Source organism: Physeter macrocephalus, chromosome 14 (assembly GCF_002837175.3).
Source record: "Physeter macrocephalus isolate SW-GA chromosome 14, ASM283717v5, whole genome shotgun sequence".
NCBI lineage: Eukaryota > Metazoa > Chordata > Mammalia > Artiodactyla > Physeteridae > Physeter > Physeter macrocephalus.
The window spans coordinates 114,022,448-114,043,453 of NC_041227.1; the positions used below are offsets into that span (position 1 = coordinate 114,022,448).

Consider the following 21,006-nt stretch of genomic DNA (forward strand, 5'->3'; position numbering starts at 1 on the left):
CGCCACAACTACTTAGCCTGTGCTCTAGAGCCCACAAGCCACAACTACTCAGCCCGCGTGCCACAACTACTGAAGCCTGTGCGTCTAGAACCTGTGCTCTGCAATAAGAGAAGCCACCGCAACGAGAAGCCCACGCACCACAAAGAAGAGTAGCCCCCACTCGCCGCAACTAGAGAAAGCCTGCATGCAGCAGCAAAGACCCAACACAGCCAAAAATAAATAAATGAATAAAATAAATTTATTTTTAAAAAACCCAGCATGGTATTGGCACAAAAAGCGACATACAGATCAATGGAACAGAATAGAGAGCTGAGAAATAAACACATGCTTCAGGTCAATTAATCTTTGACAAAGGAAGCAAGCATATACAATGGAGAAAAGACAGCCTCTTCAGCAACTGGTGTTGGGAGAGCTGGACAGCCTCATGTAAATCAGTAACGTACATTAGAACACTCCCTCACATCATACACAAAAATAAACTCAAAATGGCTTAAAGACTTAAATATAAGACATGACATCATAGGACGCCTAGAAGAGAATACAGGCAAAACATTCTCTGACATAAATCGTAGCAGTGTTTTCTTAGATCAGTCTCCCAAGGCAATAGAAATAAAAGCAAAAGTAAACAAATGGGTCCTAATCAAACTTATAAGCATTTGCACAGCAAAGGAAACCATAAATGAAACAAAACAAAACAAAAAGCCTAACAGAATGGGAAAAAATATTTGCAAACTGTGGGACCAAAAAGGGCTTAATTTCCAAAATATACAAACAGCTTATACAACTCAATATGAAAAAAACAACTCAATCGAAAAATGGACAGAAGAACTAAATAGACATTTCTACAAAGAAGGCAACCAGATGGGCAACAGGCGCATGAAAAGATGCTCAACATCGCTAATTATTAGAGAAATGCAAATCAAAACTACAACGAGGTATCACCTCACACCAGTCAGAATGGCCATCATCAAAAAGTCTACAAATCATAAATACTGGAGAGGGTGTGGAGAAAAGGGAATCCTCCTATACTGTTGGTGGGAATGTAAATTGGTGCAGCCACTATGGAAAACAGTATGGAGGTTCCTTAAAAAACTAAAAATAAAACTACCATATGATCCAGCAATCGCACTCTTGGGCATATATCTGGAAAAGACGAAAACTCTAATTTGAAAAGATATATGCACCCCAGTGTTCATAGCAACACTATTTACAATAGCCAAGAGATGGAAGCAACCTAAGTGTCCATCAACAGACGAATGGATAAAGATGTGACACACACAGACACACACAATGGAATATTACTCATCCATAAAAGGAATGAAATATTGCAATTTGCAGCAACATGGATGGGCCTAGAGATTACTGTATTAAGTGAAGTAAGTCAGAGAAAGACAAATATATCCCTTATATGTGGAATCTAAAAAAATAATACAAATGGACTTATTTACAAAACAGGAACAGACTCACAGACATAGGAAACAAACTTATGGTTACCAAAGGAGAAGGTGGGGTGGTGTAAATTAGGAGTATGGTGTTAACAGATATGCACCACTATATATAAAATAGATAAGCAAGGATTTACTCTATAGCACAGGGAGCTGTATTCAATATCTTGTAATAACCTATAATGGAAAATAATCTGAAAAGAGTATATATATATATATCTGAATCACTTTGCTGTATACCTGAAGCTAACACAATATTGTAAATCAACTATAGTTCAATGAAAAAAAAAAAATAAGTATATAGACTACTTGGTTTTTTTAACATAGCACCATTGGATACCTTTCCATATGAATCTATGTATATATTCATATATATATATATTTTTAAGCTGCTGCACAGTATTTTAAAATTTTGTAACTCTTCACCTATTGAAGGATGTTTAGATCGTTTCCAGACGTTTTTGTATTTCCACAGTGCTGTAGAGAACATATCTGCATCTTCGTGTACATGTGCAAATACTTCTGTAGGATAGATTCTTAGACTCTCAAATGGAAGATTGCAGAAGTGTTAATCCTAGATTTGCGGACTGGCCAGTAGTTAAAACTTAATCCAAAGTACTATCTGTGTTTTCGTTCCTGGTTTTTGTTTTCTCTGTGCTGTGAGTATATAGGTATTGTCATTTTTTTCCCCTTCAGGAGGTAAGAGAATGAAAAATATAAACACCACACATTTCTTGGGTCATGGGGCAGAAACAATCAGCAGGTTGAAGCAAACCACAACCAGAACATGCTGACAGTTTCTCTATTGTATGCTGACAACTTCCTGCAAGCCAAAACAAAGCTGGTGGGTATGATTTTAGCCTTGCCAATAAGTTTTACCTCTTAACAAAAAGCAAAATATATATGCCTTAAGGATTAAAACTAATTGCCAGATCGAAAATTTAATGCAAGGTTTAAAACAAGTTCTAAGCAAACTAAAAGTCATTTTTCCCCCCCATGATACTTTTATTTAATTGGTGTGAAAATAGGCAAGACAAGGTTTCTATGAAGTCTTCCATCGTTAGAATAGAAAAATTAACACTAAAGTTTCAGAGGTTTGATTTTAGTGAGATATTTAAGTCACTGCAGAAATACTAATGGTCGGATACCTTCAGCATATTTGTAACAAGGAATCAGAAATTATTATTTTTCGTTTGTTTCTACCAGAAGCTGTCAATGAGACTTTGTGGAAGTTGGATCAGCAACCAGGCTGTTTTTTTTCTGTAAAATAGCAATATGTTACATAAAGGGATAGTTATGACATTTAATTAAATACCCAGACAAATAGAATACTCAGGCATCTAGAATGAAATGTGGCCTTATGTTACTTCCAAGGTAGAGATTGTTTTGGTTTGGTGGGCATGATTTGCTAGGCATGGCAAAGTGGGTGGGCATAGTCTGTTACTGGAAAGGATGTCTTACTTTTAGCAGCTCACTCAAGGAAGTCCCGAGGATGATGCAGATCTTTACTCCCTGCCTACCGCATCAATCCAAGCAAAGGACTCCTGGGATGGGTCCCTGAGAGGAGTCCCTCCTCCCTTTGATATCCCCTTCTCTTCTCCACAGTCTCAACAAACATTTTCTCCACCCCTCCTTTCTCAATACAGGCTCCCATCTCCATCCTAGAGGGGTGATGTCTCATCTTTAAGGCTTTTACTCCTTCAAAGTGTTCAGAGTGAAGCATCTATAAGATAAATTAAACATTTTGATTAGAAAAAAAACACTAGGTATCATTGAAAATTTAAGAGATGAGGCTGAAGTAGTATCCTGCTCCTATAATTTTTTTAAAAATAGTGAATAGATTATTTTCTAACGTTTACTTAGGTATTTTCTTTTAGACCCCTTTTTTTATGGGAAAAAGAACCATGTTCTTTAGGTTGATTTCCAGGCCAGCCCATTTAAAAAAACTATTTTGTGTCCCTCTTTGTTAGTGGGAACACACCCTTTATCCCCTGTTCCCTAACTCCAAGCTCTGATGTTGGTGTTTTGACTGGGGAGTGACTCCAATGGGCAGGTCTGGGAAAGGTATGAGGAGCTGGGTGGGAGCTAGGTTGGGGTTCCCAGGATTAGGGAGGAGACTATTTAATGAGCCAGAATGAGAGCAGGAATGGGCCTCACCTAGTGGGGAGGTGAGAGCCAGTGCAGGGACCCAGAGCAAAAGGAGAACAGAATTTCCTCTCCTCATCTCCCTCTCTTCCTCTCCTGTCTCCTTACTTCCGACCCCATCTCCCATTGAGAGCGTGGCTGCCAACAGGCTTGGACATGCTATGATAAGAGGAGGGGACTATGAGATGGGGTGAGGAGTGATGATGGAAGTCAGCAGAAGGTTGTTGAAGTATAATGACTATCAAAGCAGCAGCAGTGAGAGAATGGATATTTCTGTGATTGTGCCCAGCCAGGACAACCATTCACATTTAAAAAGTATTTGCAAGTACTTGGGGACTTTAAAAAAAAAATCTAAATAGAGGGTCTGAAATACTGCCCAGCATTAAACTTAATAGAATTAATTTGGTGAGTCATTTTAGCCTATGCCAACACATTTTTTTTTTTTTTTTTGCGGTACGCGGGCCTCTCACTGTTGTGGCCTCTCCCGTTGTGGAACACAGGCTCCGGACGCACAGGCTCAGCGGCCGTGGCTCACGGGCCCAGCCGCTCCGCTGCATGTGGGATCCTCCCAGACCGGGGCATGAACCCGTGTCCCCTGCATCGGCAGGTGGACTCTCAACCACTGCGCCACCAGGGAAGCCGTATGCCAGCACTTTTTGCATGTAGACAAAAATCTCAAATATTTTCTTGGGTATAATGCCAATATAGGCAGAAATTTATGGCACCTCTTTTCAGAAATGTGAGCTCTGCTTTAGTAGTTCAAATACTTTTGCAAAATATCCCCTCTAGGAACACTTGGGTTTTTGGTTGGTGGAATTGTTTTCAGCAACATTTGGCCATTCATCCTGCCTTTAAATAGAAGATTGATTGAAGCAAACTTTTGAGTTTTAGAAACAATATATCAACAAAAAAATTTGTAACTGTTAAAGAACACCAACTTAAATATTTTGTTCTTTCTGTGTATTAGGAGCATTACTTAGAAAACAGATGGAGGCAACCTTTATTTTTCACTAGTTTGAAAAATGTGACACATAGGATGTCATTCTTCTCCAAATAGAAGAGTAGCCTCATAAATGGACAAGGTCAGAGGTTTGGGAGAATGTCAGAGACTTTCACCAGTCTACAGAACCTAGAGATCTTGGGTGCATCCTGTCAAGTCAGAATCTTTTCATCTGGCCTTAGGCTGTGCAGTGGTTTCTCCCAGGGATGTGATGATTATATCATGTCTGCAGCGTTCCACATACCCTCTGTCCCCTTGTCCTTCTTTGTTTTCTTTTTCTATCTTCTTTTCCTACTCTGGTTTGCTGGAATAGATATCCATAAGTTGCATGGAAGCTGAGGGAATCTATGTTTTAGGGAAGCTGTGAATTATAATAGGAAGATGCATCTTTGCCAGAGCTGTTTACCTTTTAAACATGAGACTTAAAATCGTTGTATATTACTTTTAGTACAAAATACTGTATATTGCTACAAGCTTGCCTTCCAGAATAATCTTTCATCACTGTCCTCTCACCCCTAACCTTTATGTTCTGCACTCTAAGTTAGAACTCTTTCAGTCTCTCCAAATGAAGTAAGATCTATCACCTCAGGACCTTTGAACATAATATTTCCATGCTTATGCCATTCTTTTCCTCATTCTACCACCTCCTCCCCATCCCCAACATACATACTTGACCTACTAATCTGTGGGTTTCAGATGAAAGGTCAGGTGTCTGAGAGATCTCCCCTGACTTACTTCCCTCTAGACTAGTTGCATCTACTCTAGGCCTGTGCCCCCCTCACTTTTCTTGTTATAACTCAGATCACAATTTATTCTAATTGTCTATTTAAGTCTTTATTCTTTGGTAGACTGTAAACTTTTAGCTTAGATCTATCTTGTTCACTTTTTCAGTATTTAGCATGTAATAAGTGCTCAATAAATATTTGTTAAAGAATAAAGGCATTCAGAAAAAAGTGGCATTGTTTATGGTATGTTTCTGATTTTGTCTTTTCTCTTTGGTGTGAATCATAATCACAAGTAAACATAATCAAGTATTATGTGTAGTGAGTGCTGTGATGTCAGAGGCACCTCAGGAGTGTTCTTACTCAGTTAGTGGTGTTTTTCACTCTGGGTTTTGCAGTTGCAGTAGCCTAAGGCATCCTGATGTGATAGGACATGATGTTTATATTAAAGGAGTTCTTGTTTGTACAAGGCTGATTGCTTAATGGAAAACCCACCCAGAGAGAGTGGTAAGCTTGGTTAAATACAGGAGGTGAAAATCTCTTCCTTGTTCAGTGGTGAGTAATGTGTTTCTGAGCAGGGTTGCTCAGGCACCTTCAGGTCATAATCACTATAAGTAGCATCATCTTGCAAATTGAAAGGCAAATGTATTATATGTTGGTCTGTAATTTTCTTTCCTTAATATCTGTATCAAGTGTTGATATCAGGGTTATGCTGGCTTCATAAAATGAGTTGGGAAGTGTATAAAATACTAGATGTATAATCCCTCCTATAGCTCTTGCTTTTGACTTATTTATGTTTTCATGATTATAAATTTGTTCAACTAGTGAGTTGTGGGAATATTTTTAGATCAGGTTTTAAAAAAAATGATGAGACAGATGGAAGAGATTGTCTTTGTGTCATTTTATTCCCCTGAGTAGATGACACTTGCAGGTGAAGGAACAAGTACTTAAATTAACAAGTGGCCCTCTAAAGTGTTTTGAAATGAAGCCTTCAAAAAAGTAATTTAAAGTGAAACTTAAAAAGTAAAGTCATAGGGGCTTCCCTGGTGGCGCAGTGGTTGAGAGTCCACCTGCCGATGCAGGGCTTCGTGCCCCGGTCCGGGAAGATCCCATATGCCGCGGAGTGGCTAGGCCCGTGAGCCATGGCCGCTGAGCCTGCGCGTCCGGAGCCTGTGCTCCGCAACGGGAGAGGCCACAACAGTGAGAGGCCCACGTACCGCAAAAAAAGAAAAAAAAAAAAAAGTAAAGTCATAATAAAATATCAAATTATCAAATATCCCCCCAATGAGTTGGGGGATAATTATATCCTGTTGATTCCGTTTTAGCAGTTTTAGTATATACAAATATAATTACATGGGATATTTTACTTATAAGCATTTAGTAAGGAGAGTAGAAGTTCAAAATAATATATATATATCTACATTTATCATCTATAGGCATGAAGTATTCATTTTAACCATCCATCCCTCACAGGGTCTCTATTCCCCACTTTCTGTCGGCTTGGGTGGCCTCCTTTCCTATTCCCAGCTATGAACTAGCACAACCCACTACCACTGAGTGAAATGAAAAGGAGGGAGAAAAATTAAAATCTGTCTATCCAAGCTAAGAGTAGTATTACATTATGCTTGCATAGTGATTTTAATTTTGCTTATTTTTTAATATTCTAAAACACATATTTTAGAACATTTAGAAAATATAGAAAAGTATGAAGATAAAAATGGCTTGTAATTCCACTACCTAGAGATGACCATTGTTAATATTTTGGTGTTTATCACAGTACCTGACTGACCTATAGAAGGGACTCAATAAAGATTGGGTTAATGAATGAATTTAACCCAGTCCCTCCCCCCTTCTTCTGGTAAAATGTGAAGATTATATCATATACCACTTAAAAAAATTAATAGACTAGTTTTTAGAATAGCTTTAGATTTACAGAAAAATTGAGCGGGTAGTACAGAGTTCTCCTATTCACCTTCCCCCCAGTTTCCTCCATTATTAACATTTCACATTACTATGATACATTTATTACAATTAATGAACCAATATTGATATGTTATTGACTAAGTCTGTAGTTTATCCCCATTTTCCTTAGATTTTACCTAATGTCCTTTCTCTTTTCCAGAATCCTATCCAGGATACCTCATTTAATTTATTTCTTTAGACTCCTCTTCTCTGCAACTCTTTCTCAAACTTTCCTTGTTTTTGATGACCTTGAGAGTTTTGAGGAGTACTGGTCAAGTATACTGTAGAACGCCCTATATTAGAATTTGTCTGATGTTTTTCTCATCATTAGACTAGGGCTACAGGTTTTTGGAAAGGAGATCACAGAAGTAAAGTGCCATTCTCATCAAATGTCGAGGGTACATACTATCAACATGATTTATGACTGTTGATGTTGACTTTGATCACCTGGCTGATATAGTTATTGTCAGGTTTCTCCACTGTCAAGTTACTCTTTATTTCCCCTTTCAATACTGTACTCTTCGGAAGGAAGTCTCCATGTGCAATCTACACTTAAGTGTTGGGAGTTATGCTCCTTCTTCAAGGTGGAGTATCTATATAACTTATTTGGAATTCTTCTGCACTGGAGATTTGTGTTTTCTCCCCCCATGTATTAATGTATTCAGTTACTTATTTATATCATTGTGGACTCATGAATACTTATACTTTGAGTTATAATCCAATGTTACATAACTTTGTTGCTCAAATTGTTCTAGCTTTGGCCATTGGGCACTCTTTTACTTGGCTCCTGGGCTCCTTTTGACATGCCCCGTGAAGTGTGTGTGTGTGTGTGTGTGTGTGTGTGTGTGTGTGTGTGTGTGTGTGTTTGGGGCACTTCCTTACTTTCTGGCACTATAAGATGCTCCAGGGTCATCTTGTATGTGTCCTGCCCCAGTCCTAAAATCAGCCATCTCTCAAAAAAGCGTTGGTTCCTTTTATTGAAGATTGGTATTAGAAATCAATATCTGGGTAGTAGGTGTGCTCATTGTCACTGGGATGTTGTTTCTTTTAGGCCTTCTCAGCTGACAAAGCAAAGAAATATATGTGTGCAAGGTAACCCCACATATAAATATATCTATAAGCAATTTCTATACATAACCATCTGTATCTATACAAAGTTAAACATGAGTTCTTATTGATGTTTTCAACTCTTAATTCATTTTAGACTCCTTACTATTCTTTTTTTAAATTGAGCTCACATTGTTTTATAACATTATATAAGTTTCATTTGTACAACATTATATTTCTACTTCTGTATACATTATAATATGCTCACCACCAAAAATTTAGTTTCTATCTGTCATGTACAGTTGACCCCCTTTTACCCATTTCACTGCCCCCCAATAACCAATACTCTGTTCTCTGTATCTACGTGTTTGTTCTTTTTGGTCTGTTTTGTTCATTTATTTTATTTGTTTGTTTTTTATATTTCACATATGAGTGAAATCATACAGTATTTGTCTTTCTCCCTCTGACTTATTTCGCTTAGCATAATACCCTCAAGGCCCATCCATGTTGTGACAAATGGCAAGATTTCATCATTTTATAGCTGAATGGTAATATATTGTATTTATATATACCACATCTTCCTTATCCATTCATGTGCTGATGGCTGTTTCCATATCTTAGCTATTGTAAAAAATGCTGTGCTGAATATAGAGGTACATATATCTTTTTGAATTAGTGTGTTTGTCTTCTTTGGATAAATACCCAGAAGTGGAACAGCTGGATCATATAGTAGTTTAATTCTTAATTTTTTGAGGAATCTCCATACTGTTTTCCATAGTGGCTGCACCAATTTACACTCCTACCAACAGTGCATGAGGTTCCTTTTTCTCCACATCTCCTCCAGCACTTATTACTTCTTACCTTTTTGATAATAGTTATTCTAAGGGGTGTGAGGTGATATCTCATTGTGGTGTTGATTTGCATTTCCCTAATAATGATGTTGAACATCTTTTCTTGTGTCCATTGGCCATCTGTATGTCTTCTTTGGAAAAATGTCTATTCAGCTCTTCTTCTTAATATTCTTGCTGCTTGCTCCTATCTTTTCCACTCCAACACTAAGAAACTTGGCTCCCACCATTCATCATCCATTTATTGTCTGATTAGAGTATACATGTATAGCAGTATAAGAATTGATAACCCCTACACCCATTGGAAACAACTTTATTGACTAGGGTCCAGTATTCACGTGCAGTTCCTTTTGCCTTTGGTCTTATAGACTACCCATTTCCAGTGTTACTTAGGTCAGTGCCTTTCCCCCATTTCTTCAGCGAGTTTAATTCATATATTTGTAATCAGTTAGATTATGTTGTTACAGTCTGCATTTTTTCCTGAGATTCCCCAACCTGCTAAATGATTTTTTGAAATTTGCAGACATTAAGGCTCATTCTTTGTGTTGTAAAGTCCTATAGGTTTTGATAATTACATAAAGCCATGTGTCAACCATTATTAAAGTATCATACAGTATAGTTTCACTGCCCTAAAAGCCTCCTGTGCTTTACCTATTCATCCCTCCCTGACTCCTCTTGAACCCCTGATCGTTTTATAGTGTTGCCTTTTCCAGAATGCTATGTAGGTAGAATCATACATATGTAGCCTCTTCAGATTGGCTTCTTTCACATAGTGATATGCATTTAAACTTCCCCCATGTTTTTTCATGGCTTGAGAGCTCATTTCTTGTTAGCACTGAATAGTATTCCACTGTTTGTATGTACCACAATTTATTTATCCACTCACCTACTGAAGGACACTTTGGTTGCTTCCAAAATTTTAGCAAGTATAAATAAAGCTGCTATAAACATTTATGTGCAGATTTTTGTGTGGACATGTTTTCAGCTCAACTGGGTGAATACTCAGGAGTGTGATTGCTGGATCTTATGATAAGACTATGTTTAGCTTTGGAAGAAACGAAACCATCTTCCAAAGTGGCTATACCATTTTACATTCCCATCAGCAATTAATGAGAGTTCTGGTTGCTCTACATCCTTGCCAGCCATCGGTATTGTCAATTTTAAAAAATTTATCCATTCTAATAGTTACATAGTGATATCGCATTGTTGTTTTAATTTTCAATTCCCTAATGACATATGATGCTGAGTGTCTTTTCATAAGCTTATTTGTCATCTGTGTATCTTCTTTGGTGAGAAGGTACACAGATGACAAATGCACATCTTATGTCCATTTTAAAATTGGGTTGTTTGTTTTCTTATTGTTGAGTTTTAAATGTTCTTTGAATGTTTTGGATATAAGTCCTTTATTAGATATGTGTTTTGTAAAGATTTTCTACCAGTCTGTGGCTTGTCTTTTCATTCTCTTAACACTGTCTTTTGCAGAACAGAAGTTTTCCATTTTAATGAAGCCTAAATTATTTCTTTCATTCATCATGCTTTTGGTCTTGTAACTAAAAACTCATTGCCAAACCCAAGGTCACCTACATTTTCTCCTGTGTTATCTTCTAAGGTTTTATAGTTTTGCGTTTTACATTTAGGTCTATGATCCACTCTGAGGTAATTTTTGTGAAAAGTTAGAGCTGTGCCTTTTTTTTTTTTTTTTTCATTTGGATATTTAGTTGGCACAGAACAATTTGTTAAAAAGACTATCCTCGGGCTTCCCTGGTGGCGCAGTGGTTGAGAGTCCGCTTGCCGATGCAGGGGACACGGGTTTGTGCCCCAGTCCGGGAAGATCCCACATGCCGCGCAGCGGCTGGGCCCGTGAGCCATGGCCGCTGAGCCTGCGCGTCCGGAGCCTGTGCTCCGCAACGGGAGAGGCCACAACAGTGAGAGGCCCGCGTACCGCAAAAAAAAAAAGAAAAAAAAAAAAAGGCTATCCTCTCTCCACTGAATTGCCTTTATATCTTTGTCAAAGATCAGTTGACTGTGTTTGTGTGAGGCTATTTCTGTGTTCTCTGTTCTGTTCCATTGATCTGTGTCTGTTCTTCCAACAATACTACTCTATCTTGATCACTGTAGCATAGTAAGTCTTTAAGTTGAGTAATGTCAATCCTTCAGCATTCCTCCTTCTTTCTCGTCCTGTCATCCTCCCTCTACTCTTCCTCCTCCTCCTCCCCCCCTTCCTCTTCCTTTTCTTCTTCTTCTTCCTCTTCTCCTTCTCCTTTTCGTTCAGTATTGTGTTAAAAATATGCTGTGAGAATTTTTGAATTCCTTAAATTTTCTTCATGAATATTATTTTTAATTGGTTATATAATATTTCATTATATGATCTATGATATAACCAATAACCAGGGTTTAGTGGAAAAACTTCAGAACATTTGATATCTCATTTTTGTAAATGAAAATAAAAAGGTTTTGTTAGCACAGAATAAAAACTGAAAGAGTTAAGAGTTCCCTGGTGGTCCAGTGATTAGGACTCCATGCTTCCACTGCAGGGGGCACGGGTGCGATCCCTGGTCAGGGAATTAAGATCCCGCATGCTGCCTGGCGTGGCCAAAAAACAAAAAACAAAAACCTGAAAGAGGATGGGATTGCAAATTTTGTTCCTTATATCAACTTCTTTATTTGCCAATGTTTCTACGGTGAGTAACAGTGCCTTTTTTATTAGAGGGAAAGGTAAATATGTTTTTGTTTGTTTTCTAAAGTGTGAGAAATATCTTTTTTTCCTTTTCCCCTCTCAATCTGATATTGGTAATATGGGTTTTCTCTTTTTTCCTTTTATGAATCTTGATAAAACCTTTAGGGACTTATCAAATTTATTGGTCTTTTAAAAGAACCAACCAATGATTTTTCTGCTCTCTATTTAATTGATTTCCATTCTTATCTTTATTATTTTCTTTTTCCTGCTTGGAGTTTAATTTGTTCTTCTTTTTCTAGATTCTTAAGATGAAAACTTAGATCATTGATTTTAATCCTTTCTTCTTTTCTACCATAAGCATTTAAAGCTGTATGTTTCCCTTAAGTGTGGATTTAACTGCATCCTACAAATTTGAATGTGTTGTATTTTATCATCATTCAGTTTATTCAAAGAAGAGTATTTCCTCTTTGATTTATGTTACTTCGAATTGAGGCTTTTTAGTTATCTCATTGTTATTGATTTCTAACTTATTTTATGGTCAGAGAATATACTCTAAGATTTTAGACTTTTGGTGTTTATAAGACTTATTTTATGGACTAGAATAAGATATATCTTGGTGAACATTTCATATGCACTTTAAAAAAAGTGTATTCTGTAGTTGTTAGATGTAGCATTCTATGAATGTCAATTAGATCAAAGTTGTTGATAGTATTGTTCAGGTCCTCTATCTCTTTGCTGATTATTTGTCTAGTTGTTCTATTAGTTTCTGAAACAGGGTAGTAAAATCCCCAACTGTGATTGTAGATATGTCTTTTTCTTACTTTAGTTGCATTGGAATTTGCTTCAAGTATTTTGTAGCTATTTTATTATGGGCATACACTTTATAATTGTTCTGTCTTCCTGATGACTTGGCCCTTTTATCATTATGAAATATCCCTCTTTATCTCTTGTAATACTCCATGTACTGAAGTCTACTTTGTCTTACATTAGTATACCCATTCCATCTTCCTTATGCTTTTTACTCTTTGCATACTGTATAATTTCCATTCTTTTTTTTCAGCCTATCTGTGTCTTTATATTTAAAGTGTGTCTCCTGTAGATTACTTTGAACAATTATATGCCAACAAAATGGGCAACCTAGAAGAAACGGACAAATTCCTAGAAATGTACAATCTCTCAAGACTGAATCAGGAAGAAATACAAAACATGAATTGAATCAGTAATTGAATCAGTATTTTCAAAACTCCCAAGAAACAAAATTCCAGGACTAGATGGCTTTACAGGTGAATTCTGCCAAACATTTAGAGAAGGGTTAACACCTATCCTTCCCAACTATTCCAAAAAAATTGCAGAGGAAGGAATGCTTCTGAACTCATTCTGTGAAGCCAGCATCACCCTGATACCAAAACCAGACAAAGATATAACAAAAAAAGAAAATTACAGGCCAATATCACTGATGAACATAGATGCAAAAATCCTCAACAAAATAATAGCAAACCAAATCAACAATACATTAAAAGGATCATACACCATGATCAAGTGGGATTAATCCCACGGATGTAAGGATGGTTCAATATCCACAAATCAATCAGTGTGATACACCACATTAACAAATTGAAGAATAAAAGTCATATGATCATCATATGTTGCAGAAAAAGATTTTGACAAAATTCAACATCCATTTATTATAAAAACTCTCAGTAAAATGGGTATAGAGGGAATATACCTCAACATAATAAAGGCCATGCGTGACAAGCCTACAGCTAACATCATACTGAATGACGAAAAGCTGCAAGTATTTCCTCTAAGGTCAGGAACAAGATAAGTATGCCCTTGAGGGTATTATGCTAAGTGAAATAAGTCAGAGAAAGACAAATACTGTATGATTTCACTTATATGTGGAATCTTATAAACAAAACAAATATGAACAAATATAAGTAAATGGAAACAGAGTCATAGATACAGAGAACAAACAGGTGGTAGCCAGAGGTGAGGGTAGTGGGGAGGTGGGAGGAGAGAAATAGGTGAGGGAGAGTAAGAGGTACAAACTTCCAGTTACAAAATAAATGAGTCACAGGTATGAAATGTACAGTTTGGAGAATATAGCCAATAATTATGTGATATCTTTGTATGCTGACAGATAACTAGACTTATCAGGGTGATCATTTTGAGATGTATAGAAATTTTGAATCATTATGTTGTGTGCCAGGAACTAACATAGTGTTGTAAGTCAATTATACTTCAAAAACAAATAAACTCATAGAAAAAGAGATCAGATTTGCAATTGCCAAAGGTGGTAGAGGGAGGGGGAACTGGATGAAGGCAGTCAAAAGATACAGATCTCCAGTCATAAGATAAATAAGTACTAGGGATGTAATGTACAACATGATAAATATAATTAACACTGCTGTACAGTTTATATGAAAGTTGTTAAGAGAGTAAATCCTTAGAGGTCTTATCACAAGGAAAAAATTTTTTATTTCTTTAATTTTGTGTCTATATGAGATGATAGGTATTCACTAATCTTACTGTGGTAATCATTTCATGGCATATGTAAGTCAAATCATTATGCTGTACATCTTAAACTTACATAGTGCTGTATGTCAATTATATCTCAATAAAACTGGAAGGAAAAAAGTGTCTCCTGTAGACAGCATATGATTGGGTCTTGCATTTTTATTCAGTTAGAAAAATCTCTGCTTTTTAGTTGAAGTGCTCAGTTCATTTACATCTAATATAACTATTGTTATGGATGGATTTAGGGTCTACCGTTTAACTATCTGTTTTGCAATTTTCACATTTTTTTTATTACACTTGCTTTTAAAAAAATTAATCAAATGCTTTTAGTATTCCATTTTAATTTCTCTATTTAAAAAAATTGTTCCTCCTTATTTTGTTTGTTAGGGTTGTTCCAGTGATTACGATATGTTCCTTAACTTATCACAGGCTACTCAGAGTTAATTTTATACCACTAAAGGGGGTTCATTTTCTCCCTTCCCCCATCCTCTGTTTTATTGCTGTCACATATTTTGCATGTACATATGTTATAAACTGTGTAATGCAGTGTTATAATCTGCTTTAGCTTGCCAGTTATCTTTTGAAGAAATTAAGAGAAAGAGGAAAAAAGTGATAATATTTTATATTTACCCACATATTTAGCATTTTGGTACCCCTGTAGACCTGAGTTTCCCTTTGGTGTCAGTTCCCTTCAGCTTGATGAATTTCATTTAGATTTTTCTTTTTAGAGCAGGTTTGTTAGCAAAAAGTTTTCTCAGTTTTTGTTTATCTGAAAAACGTCTTTATTTTGCCTGTACATTTCGACAGCTATTGTCATTGGATATAGAATTTTGGGTTGACAGGTTTTTTTCCCTTTTTCTTTTCAGCACATTTAAATGTGTCATTCTAGTGTCTTCTGGCCTCCATTATTTTTGATGAAAAGTCAACTCTCATTCCTATCATTATTTTCTTATGGGTAATGGGTCATTTTCTCTAGCTTCTTTGAAATTCTTCTCTTTATCTTAGGTTTTCAGCAGTTTGACTATAATTTGCCAGTGTTTAGTTTTCTTAATGTTTATCCTACTTGAGGTCCACTGAGCTTCTTGAATCTGTAAATTAATATTTTTCATCAAATTTGGGAAATTTTTGACGTTTATTTCTTCTGGTACAGTTTCTGTCCTATTCTGGTTTTAACCTTCTTCTGAGATTCCAAGTATATGTAAGTTGTGGCATTTGGTGTTTTCTCACAGCCCACTAAGCTTTTTGCCTAAAGGTGCTCCCTAGCCACTCCATCCCACATGGACTGGGAGTACCTTTAGGTGATAAGCTATATAAACACAAGTCTCACCCTGCAGTTCCTTTCTTTCAAGGATCAAATCCCCAGCAATTTCTGCCTGCTTTTGGCTACTGTTTGGTGCCCTAAAATAGTTGCTTTTTAATTTTTTGTCTAGTGTTGATAATTCTTATCTATTGGAAAGTCATTCCAACATAGGCTATTCTACTATTACCCAGAAAGCTACCGATTTTTAAAGCATTTATTTTCTGGCTACCCTAGTGAATTCTTACAATTTCTAAAAGTTTTCCAACTTCATAGTTTTAAGCTTATATGTCATTGGTTATAATATCTGTGCATAATGACTTTTTTTTCCTTCTGAGGCTTCTTTTTGTCTAGAACCTCCAGAACAATGTTATTTGACAGTGGGAGTAGCTGGAAAAACAATCTTTAATAATAATGACTTTAGTTTTTCAACCATAAATATGATGCTAGTTTGCGACATATATATTCCTTAAGTTAAGAAGGTATTCTTTTACTTCTATTTAATATAGTTTTGTCACAAATAGATAATAAATATCATCAGAGGTGATTTTGTCATTTGCCAAGAGGTTTGTATAGACTTCTCTTTTAACCTATTAAATAAATATATAATACATCAATAATATTGAAACATCTTTATATTCCCAGGATAAACTATATTATTCTTTTAATATACTGCTAGGTGTGATCTACTGGTATTTTATTTAGGATTTTTGTATCTATATTAACTTTATTTTTAAATTTTATTTTTAAAATTTTAAAAAACTTTTTATTTTATATTGGAGTATAGCTGATTAACAATGCTGTGTTATTCCTGTCCTGCATAGCATAGGGAGATCAGCTTGGTGCTTTGTGACCACCTAGAGGGGTGGGATAGGGAGGGTGGGAGGGAGACGCAAGAGGGAGGGGGATATGGGGATATATGTATACATAAAGCTGATTCACTTTGTTATACAGCAACAACTAACACAACATTGTACAACAATTATACTCCAATAAAGATGTTAAAAAAAAACAAACCCCCCAATGCTGTGTTAGTTTCAGGTGCACAGCAAAGTGACTCAGCCATACACACACATGCATCCATTCCCCTTCAAATTCTCTTCCCATCTAGGTCATCTTATAATACCAAGCAGAGCTCCCTGTGCTACACAGTAGGTCCCCCGTTGGCCATCCTTTTTTTTTTTTTTTTTTTTTTTTTTTTTTTTGTGCGGTACGTGGGCCTCTCACTGTTGTGGCCTCTCCCGTTGCGGGGCACAGGCTCCGGACGCGCAGGCTCAGCGGCCATGGCTCATGGGCCCAGCCACTCCGCGGCATGTGGGATCTTCCCAGACTGGGGCACGAACCCATGTCCCCTGCATTGGCAGGCGGACTCTCAACCACTGAGCCACCAGGGAAGCCCGGCCATCCATTTTAAAACATAGCAGTATGTACATGCCAATCCCAAACTCCCTGACTATCCCCACCCGCCACCCTTCCCTCTATATTAACTTTAAACTGATTCCTTTTTGTGCTCTTTTAGAACTGTGGTTATGCTAGGTTATACCAAATGATTTGAGAAGTTTTGCATAATTTGAGAATTATGCTCTGGAATAATTTATATAGAACAAGAATTGTTCATTGCTTAAAGGTTTGAAAAACATCTAAAAAACTATATTAATATGAACTTAAAAAAACATTTAGCAACCTTTTCTTCTTTTCCCCTGGTTATTAGCCTGTTCAGGATTCAGGTTTTTCATTTCTCAATTCAGTTTTAGAAATTTATATTTTTCTCAGAAACTTTCATGGAGATTTTCATATTTATTTGCATGGCATTTTATTTTGTTTACGTAGCACTTTGTTTTTTAAATAATCTTTTAAAGGGATAAAAATGATGCCCACTATCATAAAATTTAAATATGCATAAAAGCACAAAAAAGAAAATTAAAATAACTTGAAATCTCACCAACTTTATCAAATATTTCATTATCTTTAAAAAATTTTTGTGTTTGTTATTGCTTTTTATTCTGCCTCATTTCTGTGTATTTGTGCGTTCTCTCCTTTTTCCTTGATTACATTTGCTGATGATATATCAATTTATTGGATTTCCCCCTCACTTCTGAAAAGTCCCAGCTCTTATACTTATTTAGCATTAATATATATATTTTTCTCACTATTTTCAAGTTCAGTGGTTTTGTAACCACTAAGTTGTGCAATGGAACCCTTATCAAAATTGAAATCTTATGTGAAATCCCAGTGTATAAATAGATAAAAGCCAAGGACTTGTGATTAAAGCAAAGGGGATCGTGAGCAGAAGGAAGGGAGTTTCCCAGAGTTTCACTCACTTGACCCCACCCCAACCCCAACTCCTTGTCTTTCTTATCAGACGCTTAGCTTATAACTCCAGAGAGCACTGTTAGACAACCACTGTTCTGAATTATTAATTCTGCTTTTATCTTTATTGTTTCTTTTCTCCTGCTTTCCATAGGGGGGTTTATTGCTCTTTTCTGATTCTTTGAATTTGGTGCTTATTGTATTTCTTTTCATTCTTTTTTATTTAATATTGGAAATATTGAAGTCTATAAATCTGTCACTCTGTACAATGCTGGTCACATTTTATAATATTTTACACAGACTGTTTTCTCAGTATGTGGTAATTATAGTTTTGTGTTTCCTTTTTGACCCACGATATATGTAGGAGTGTGTTTTCAGTGTCTAAGTGTGGAGAGATTTGTTTACTCTTTTTAATATTAAGTTCTGGTTTTATTTTGTTGTGGTCATAAAATAACATCTCTAATTTTGAGTTTTTAAGAAATTATTGGTTTTTTTGTAATCCAGTGTTTAATCAGTTTTCATAAATTTGAGCATTTGAGTGTGACTAGTCTGAACTGATGTCTGTTGTTAAGTATAAAATGCACACAGGGTTTTGAAGATATAATACAAAAACAGGTAAAGTAGCTCAATAATTATTTTTGTGTTCATTACATATTGAATCATAATATTTTTAATCTATTGAGTTAAGTAAGATAAATATCACTAAAATTATTTTCATCTCTTTTTGGGGTACCTTTTGAAATCAGGCTACAGGAAAATTTTAAATTACATGTGTAGTTATTTTATTTCTATTGGACGTAACTGCCCAATATAATTATATATTTTTGTCCACTTGGTCTATCAGACTAGTGACATTACAATTGCTTTTTCAGTAATTTCTACTTACATTTCTCACAGTTTTCACTGTATATATTTTAATACTATGCTATTTAGCACATAACAGGTAATTTCTATTGCGGATTGTACTTTATATAAAATAAAATGACTCAGTTGGCCTGTTTGAGCTCCACTTTGTTATGAATTACTGCTGTTCTTGCTTTTTTTTTTTTTTTTTTTTGCGGGCCTCTCACTGTTGACTCAGTTGGCCTGTTTGAGCTCCACTTTGTTATGAATTACTGCTGTTCTTGCTTTTTTTTTTTTTTTTTTTTGCGGTACGCAGACCTCTCACTGTTGTGGCCTCTCCCGTTGCGGAGCGCAGGCCCGGCCGCTCCGCGGCATGTGGGATCTTCCCGGACCGGGGCACGAACCCGTGTCCCCTGAATCGGCAGGCGGACTCTCAACCACTGCACCACCAGGCAAGCCCCTGCTGTTCTTGCTGTTTAAGAAAATTTGTTTAGGACATTTTGCACACGTCTCTTCTTTTAACTTCAGTTTCACTTTGTTTCAGGTGAATATCTTTTAAATAGTAGTTAAATTAATTGTATCTTTTGACATAGTCTGAAATACTTTGCTTTTATTTTTTTTCACTTGTTTCTGTTAACGTTTTAATTTTTTAATTGAGGTATAGTTGATTTACAATATTATATTAGTTTCAGGTATACAACATAGTGATTCAAAATTTTTATACATTTTTCACAATTTATACTTATTATAAAATATTGGCTGTATTCCCTGTGCAGTACAATATATCCTTATAGCTTGTTTTTAATAAGGGAGTCTAACTTTTCACAATTATTGTCATCAGTGATATATAATCTTATTTTATGAGTTTTATCTTTTCTGCTACCTTTTTCTCTTTTTTCTATATTTTATTATATTGACTATTTTTTAAATCTTTTGTTCTACTTTTATTACGTTAGTGTTTGAAAAATCATAGTTAAACCCATTTGCTTTAATTATCATTATCCAGGATGGAATAGTACCCATTAGCCCTGTGTAAATAAGTAATTTAGCATGTTTTTCTTCTTCTCTATTCCTTTTCTAACTGCATTCAGATGCTTATTACATTTTTTTTACAAACGTCTTAATTAAGAATTACTTTTTAAAATAAGTTTTAAACTATACTTAACCACAAGTATCTAGATTTAACTTATTTTGCTGTTTTGAATTTCATCACCACCTCTTTCTGTTGATCAGTGTGTCCTTGAAAAGATTTTCTTCAGGAAAGAATGTAGGTGGTAGAAATTCAGAGCCACAACTGTTTGAAAATGTTTTGCTGGTCTCCTTCATGTTATATAACCAACATCTTGACTATGCTTAGAATTCTTGAGCACGGTATTTTTCCTTTAAAACACTGTAAAACTTTCATCTTCTAGTGCTTATTTTGTGGAGAGGCCATTTTGACTCTGTTATTTTGTAGACTACTTATTTTTTTCCATGTCGGTGCTTGAGTAATGTTTTCATTTTCTTTCAGTTTTGAAATTTCAGAAGAATATGTGTAGATGTTGTAATTTGTTCATTTATACATTCATTTATATATTTTAACAGCTTCACTGAGATATAGTTCATATGCCATACACCCTAACCATTTGAAGTGTACAATCCAATGGCTTTTAGTATAGTATTCACAGAGTTGTGCAATCATCACCAAGATAAATTTTAGAACATTTTCATCATCCCCAAAGAAAACTTGAACCCCCTTAGTTTTCATTCTCCAGTCTGCCTCCATCTCTCCCACAGCCCTAGGTATCTGCTAACCTACTTTCTGTTTCTATAGATTTTTGCCTATCCTGTATATTTCATGTAAATGGAATTATACAATATGTAGCCCTTGTGACTGGTTTCTTTGGTGAAATAATGATTTCAGAGATTTATTTGTATTATAGCATTTCATTTTTTATTGCTGAATAATATTCCATTGTATAGATATGCCACATTTTATTTATCTATTCATCAGTCGATGGACATTTGGGTTTTGTCCACATATTGGCTATTAAGAATAATGCTGCTCAGAAGACCTAAATAGACATTTCTCCAAAGAAGATATACAGATTGCCAACAAACACATGAAAGGATGCTCAACATCACTAATCATTAGAGAAATGCAAATCAAAACTACAATGAGGTATCACCTCACACGGGTCAGAATGGCCATCA

At 35.8% G+C, this 21,006-nt stretch overlaps 1 protein-coding gene across 1 annotated transcript in view; it reads left to right on the plus strand.

Moving 5' to 3' along the window:
- SKAP1 (src kinase associated phosphoprotein 1) overlaps positions 1-21,006 on the plus strand; it is a 280,928-nt gene that overhangs the window by 10,860 nt on the left and 249,062 nt on the right. The gene's annotated exons all lie outside the window — the stretch shown is intronic.